The sequence below is a fragment of the Paralichthys olivaceus genome, chromosome 7 (assembly GCF_024713975.1).
Source record: "Paralichthys olivaceus isolate ysfri-2021 chromosome 7, ASM2471397v2, whole genome shotgun sequence".
NCBI lineage: Eukaryota > Metazoa > Chordata > Actinopteri > Pleuronectiformes > Paralichthyidae > Paralichthys > Paralichthys olivaceus.
In genome coordinates, this window is record NC_091099.1 from 26,984,552 (window position 1) to 26,990,883 (window position 6,332).

Genomic DNA, 6,332 nt, shown 5'->3' on the forward strand with positions numbered 1-6,332 from the left:
ATGTTAAAACTCTGTTAAACTTTAAAACTTTACTAGAAATGTGGAAAATTCATGAAATTAGATTTTTCTTTATTCCATTTAAAAAGCTTAAGTGGTTAATTCATTTAAAATGTTTAATTAAAATGTTAACTTTTGTTTCTCTGTTTTTAAAGGTTTATAAACAGTCTATGGTTTACAACCTAATTTATGAACAGACGAATCAACTGACAAAGACAAAAAATAAATAAAAGTGATATAGTTGGAAATTTGAGTTTTCCTAGTGTCCTTTGGAAGTTGAACAAGAGGAGGACTTGACACAGACTTTAATTCCATATTTTCAGTTTAATCTGAATGCTTTACTCTTTATTATGGATGTGTGTGGATTTCACCAGAGGTAGAAAGTAATGAAGTAGAAATACTTTGTTACTGTACTTAAGTAGATTTTTCAGGTATCTGTACTTGAGAATTTATTTTCCTGAAGACTTTTTACTTTTACTCGCTACATTTGTACACAAATATCTGTACTTTCTACTTCTTACTTTCTCAAAGCTGGATCGTTACTTGTTTTTACACTTTTACGCACAGAGCACCTCTTGCTCACTCTCTTGCCCCCTGCCTCAGGAGTTGGCAGGCCCTGGTGCATGTTCATCTACAGAAACCTTGTTATGACTTTTACTTCCTCTAGATAGTCAAGTTTGATCGTGTCACTCCGCCTGGGCCGTGACCGACTCCGGTGGGGCCGATCTCACTAAACCATCCAATAGGTAGTAGCGACGGGCGGTGTGTACAAAGGGCAGGGACTTGATCAAGGCCAGCACATTCTCATTTATTCCCTGTAAAACAGTATCCAGGTGCTCATGCAGGACCTCGGGTCACTTCAGTCTTTATTATTCTGTCTGGAATTTGGAAGCAATACTAGACTGTGTCCAGTTTTTCTCTGTACCAGCTCTGTGCAGGTTGTTAACAAAAGAGGAAAACTATCCTATTTTGTTTGCAACAACTGTTTTCATTTGCTGAGTTATCAAAAGAGGCATCGTGTATCATTGAAGATAAAAATTATTTTTACTTTTGCACTTCAGTACATTTTAGAGCCTGTACTTTCTTACTTTCACGTGAGTAAAGGAGTTGAATCAGAACTTCTACTTTTACCAAAGTCTTTTTTTACACAAGTATCTGTACTTTTACTTAAGTTCAGTCAGACAACACACGTTCAAATGTTTATTGCAGCATTAGAACATAGTTTATGTTTGGAGTCTAGGCTCCCACACAATCACTCCCCCCGATATGATTACACAGATATGATGGGAGTGACCAGCAAACATTTGTAACCCCCCGGAGGCTACAGGTGGATGCTGGGGTGGTGGAGGGCCTGAAGCAAGTTGTAGCAAAGGGGTTGATGGGAAATTCCTCTCTGCTTAAATAGGCTGCCTAATAAGGTGGGTGTGTATAATAGATGATTGTGGTGAATGAGGTATGTCACATGATGTGTGTGTCACATGATTGGAGCAGCACAGCTGGAGTTGGCTGCCTGAACCATCTCACAGGGTTCGCTCCATTAAAGAATGTGAGTACTTTTTCCACCTCTGGATTTCACCCTGGCTGACGTCTCAGGGCTGCTCACCTGTTGTTTGAGCCCAGTCTTATCCTCACCAGGTCAGAGAAGAGCTGCTAAGCAGGGGGTTATTTTCAACTCTTTCAGCTGCTGTGCTGAGTCAGTGAAAAGAAAGTGGATCTTGTTTTGTTTGTTTTATTTTTTGGCATCTTCAGCAGCTCACTTTGATTCCACCTCATTAGAGAACATACCCAACAGTCCATCAGTCCCCTTTGATTCAATCAGGCTGCACACACTGCACACATTGCACACACAAGATATATTATGTATATTATTACATCCTTTATAAAATCCTTGCTGGAGGTAATAAACAGCTTCACTTGCTAGACCACATCTTATTCCTGAACATCGAAAGGGTTGTGACAACTGTGAAATAACCATCGTTGGTCAAATAATTTGTACCTAATAATAAGTGCAAGGGACAAAATAAACATAGGTATCAGTGACAAACAAATGTCAGTATAGTGTTTGAGCAAGAGTTTAAGACTGCAGGATTTCTTTATAATAAAACAAAATACCCTTGGTAACAGGATATCTAAAATATTGGTCATCATGTTACATGTGTGGAGGGGAAGTAGTGTAGTTAGAGTGTGTACTCTAACATGGAACCATGCACAGGCCAAGCAATCTTCCTCATGTATAGTACAGAGACTATCTGGATATCTTTTGTGACATTTTTAAATTATGAAATATCTGGTCATCAAAAATTATTATCTGACTAACTTTCTGTGTGTTATAGAAAGTTTTCAAAACTCACTTGGAGATGTACAAGTGCATCAAGTGCATGCATCGTCTGCATTTCATGCTTTTTCATTTTGATGAAGATTATATTATTATATAGGTTCTTATTTCGTACTGAAACATGTTTTCAACATGTACCAACATTTATTTGAGACAAATCTGTCCTCACATGCAGGTGGGAATCAGCCAGTAAAGCTGTTTATCAGGAACCTTTCAAGATGTCTACAGGATCCCAGCAAACAGCTTGACCTGGGGATTCCACAATATTTAAAGAATACACTTTTCCTGAAATATTTGAGAACCTTAAGTCAAATTGAAGTATCTGCCCCTCGTTCCTTTCCTTTGTTTTGCTTTTTGTCAGTTACAGTGTCTGTATCAGTCAATGTCTAAATTTTCCTTCTCCTACTTATATTTATCTTTATTTATTTATCTATTCATCCTGTTTGTTTATTTACTTATTTTCATTTTTATTATTTATTTATCTTGCAACTCAATACCTGACTTCCAGTAGTTCCCTACATCACTCCAGGAATCATGGCTTGTAGGTGTGGCTAGTGGGAGGGGATGTGATACATGTAAAATTCAAAATTCAATAAAAATATCTGAGAGAAAAAAGAATTCACTTGTTTTCCAATCTCATCTTAGTGGATCATGTAAAGGAAAACAAATGTAGTTAGAATGACCAATAAAAATCCCCACAGACATTATCATAGACAAAGACCCTTGAGGGTGAATATACAGTGCAAATGACAAACAGGTGGAGGCTGGAGAAGCAGGCTTTTGTTATTATGTACTTTTTCACCATTTTCTATTTTCTTCCCTTGTTCTAATAGAGGGTGAAGACAAGGAGTCCGATCAGCAGATGGATCATACCCAGACTGATACAACAGGCACCACTTGCAGCAGTTATAGTTGTGGCAGAGGTGGAGATTGTTGTAGTTGTTGCAGCAGTTGTAGTTGTTGCAGCAGTTGTAGTTATTGCAGCAGTTGTAGTTGTTGCAGCAGTTGTAGTGGTTGCAGCAGTTGTAGTTATTGCAGCAGTTGTAGTTGTTGCAGCAGTTGTAGTGGTTGCAGCAGTTGTAGTTATTGCAGCAGTTGTAGTTGTTGCAGCAGTTGTAGTTGTTGCAGCAGTTGTTGTCATGACAACAGTTGGACTATTACAGAAATTGCTGTCACAACAGGTTATGTTAACACTTTGCAGGGAGAGTAAGCTTCCCAGTCCGGAAGCTTCTGCACACGTGTTTGCAGACGCACAGCCAAGACGTGGAAAAGTGTTCGACCCGCTTGTCACTGGAGAAGAAGAGACACTGTGTTACTACAAAATGTTTACATTTTAACTCATCAGATCTGATACCTGATGGTGCACAAGTGTTCCTGGTCTCTCTCGCCTCTCTCTCCCTCTCCTCACACATTGAGTCTGGTTCTAGAGGTTTCTCTCTGTTAATGAGGGAGTTTTTCCTCCACAAAGTGCTGCTCATTGTGGGAACTGTTGGGTTTCTCTATATTAATATGATTTTAAGCTCTTGACCTTCTATGTAAAGTGCCTCGAGATAATGTATATTATGATTTAGCCCTAAACCAATAAAACTACAAACTCCTCCTTCTCACCTATAAATCCCTCCAGGCCCACGCCCCACCGTATCTAACTGACCTCCTCCGACCCTACACTCCGCTCAGAAGGCTGCGGTCCTCAAACTCAGGTTTGCTCTCCATCCCCAACACCAAACTGCAAACCTTTGGAGACAGAGCCTTCTGTGTCACAGCCCCCGCCCTCTGGAACTCTCTCCCTAATGAAATCTGCTATGCAGCATCTCTGGATAGCATCAAGAAACTCCTCAAACACCACCTGTTCACTAAGGCCTTTAGCCTCAGTTAACGCTCCACCCTGCCATTAGTGCTGTTTCTTTCTGTCCTGTTTTGTACAAATTCTTTTCTTTTCTCTTCTAGTCTCTTTTTGTCCTCACTGACACATGTAAAGTGTCCTTGGGTCTCTTGAAAGGTGCAGCATAAATACAAGCTGTTATTGTCATGATTAATATCTGAAATGTTATGGATTAGTAAAGACTAACATACAGGTGTGATTAAAAATGCCCACAAGTTAAGTACATAATTTAATATTTTATATATATATATATATATATATATAGATATTTATACAAAGATTAACTTAAAACAATGTATATAAAATATATTTATAAGACTCACCACTGGCTTGAAAACAGCGATCCTCTGTTCCCCTACATTGTACCAAACCGGTGCATTGAGAGTTGAGGTTACAAGTGGCACACTGAAGGCCGTTAACTGACCCAACAACAGGAACTGAAACAAACAAGAATAACATCATTTGTTTTCAGGAAATGGAAACAGAACATGTCAGAAGAGGGATGTGGTTAGTCTTTGCTTTTTTTAATTAAATTACTCATTGACTAGTGCTTACAAGATAGTCATGTACATGTACTTACAAGGCTGAGTGGCTGAGTTGCAGTTATCTTTGTTGCAGCACAATGCAGATGCAAGCTCACTCAAATCACCGAGGTTAACTGAAAATGTCTCAAAGCCTGTGGCTGGACACAGGGAGGAGGATGCACACGCCTTCTTGATATGCTGATCTGAAGCCCAAGATGAATTGACTACAGAGTCAAAGTGCAGTTTGTTAATATTGTGTAACTTTACAGTACATTTATGTTACTGGAAAGGAATGTAGAAATGTTTACTTTGAATGGAGGCTGTTATACACATGTCCTCTGAGGGACATGTAAATGGGACCTGGTCTGTACATGCCGGATTTATGCAAGTTTGACACACAAGTGCTCCACCTGATGTGTGGAGAAAAATAATCAGTTACAACCTATTGATTTTTATGGTTTATCAAAGCTCAAAAATATAAGAGGTGGAATGAAAAATAACTGATAAAAATGGGGTCGATGAAGATGCATGTGAACTGGAATGGAGTGTATGAAATGTATGTAAAATGAAAAATGTAATAATGAATTCTAAAGTGATGTTTAGTTTACCTCTTTAGTCTGGTTCTTGAAGTACTATACTTTAACTTTTTACAGTATAAGTTCTCCCCCTTAAGATCCATAAATAAGTTCTTTTAATTACATCAAACTGGCTATCATTTAGTGTAAAAGTAAAATCCCTGCCTGAAAATTGCTGATGGTGAAATGTCTTTAATTAGATTCAAATGAGGCTCTGTAGCTGCTGAAACAGTATTGAAGAAATGAAAAGTAGAGTTACCTGTGCTGCAGAGCGCCCAGAGGAGAGTCAGAGAAAGAAGCAGCTTCATCTTGATCAACAGGTAAGTACCACAGGTAAGTACCACAAGTTCCTTATACTACCCTTATCAGCACAGTGACACTTTATATACTTTGCATGTATTGAATATATTTACGAGTGACGCATGTCTACAAACCTCAGGGATTGGGTGTGTTCATTTTTTCATATTTTTATCGAAAATATGGCACAAGGGATTCATATAAAAGAAACAGGGAGAGTCATCGTTAAGGCCTCTAGGAACAATGATGGTACATTTAGAGGTACAGCCAGTCTCAATGGCTCCAGTGAAAAATATGCAATACTTTCTATGTTTATTAGTTTTTAAACAGATACCTGTATCTTTGAGTTATACAACAAATTAGTAACTGAGATCAGAAACAATAAAATAAATAAATAAAAATAAAATAATAATAATAGTAATAAAATAAAACAAAATAAAAAAGGAAGAAGAGGGGTGGGGTAGGGTGGGGCTCATCAATCAGGACTCAGAAAAGGAAAAAAGTTGAAGAATGTTAAGAAAGATTGGCATATATATATATTATCTTCTCTAGTTTAAGAAAAAACATGACCTCACTGAGCCACTGGGAGCTGGAGGGAGCTCTAGTGGACCTCCAGTGAGGCAGAAGATGGTGTCTTGCAAGTAAAGAGGTAAAGGTCAGAATGTCTAGTTGCATGGAGGTGTAGCAGCTATAATCTTCAGGAAGCCCAAATATAGCAATGT

General features: G+C 38.3%; 1 long non-coding RNA gene across 1 annotated transcript; it reads right to left on the minus strand.

The window, feature by feature from the left end:
* Positions 1-1,184: 1,184 nt before the first annotated feature.
* Positions 1,185-5,694, minus strand: LOC138410864 (uncharacterized). Its single transcript, XR_011243495.1, has 5 exons — positions 5,573-5,694; positions 5,047-5,148; positions 4,795-4,962; positions 4,538-4,651; positions 1,185-3,622 (listed from the first exon to the last, which is right to left on the minus strand). It is a non-coding gene; the product is annotated as an uncharacterized lncRNA (long non-coding RNA).
* Between the last annotated feature and the right edge of the window lie 638 nt (positions 5,695-6,332).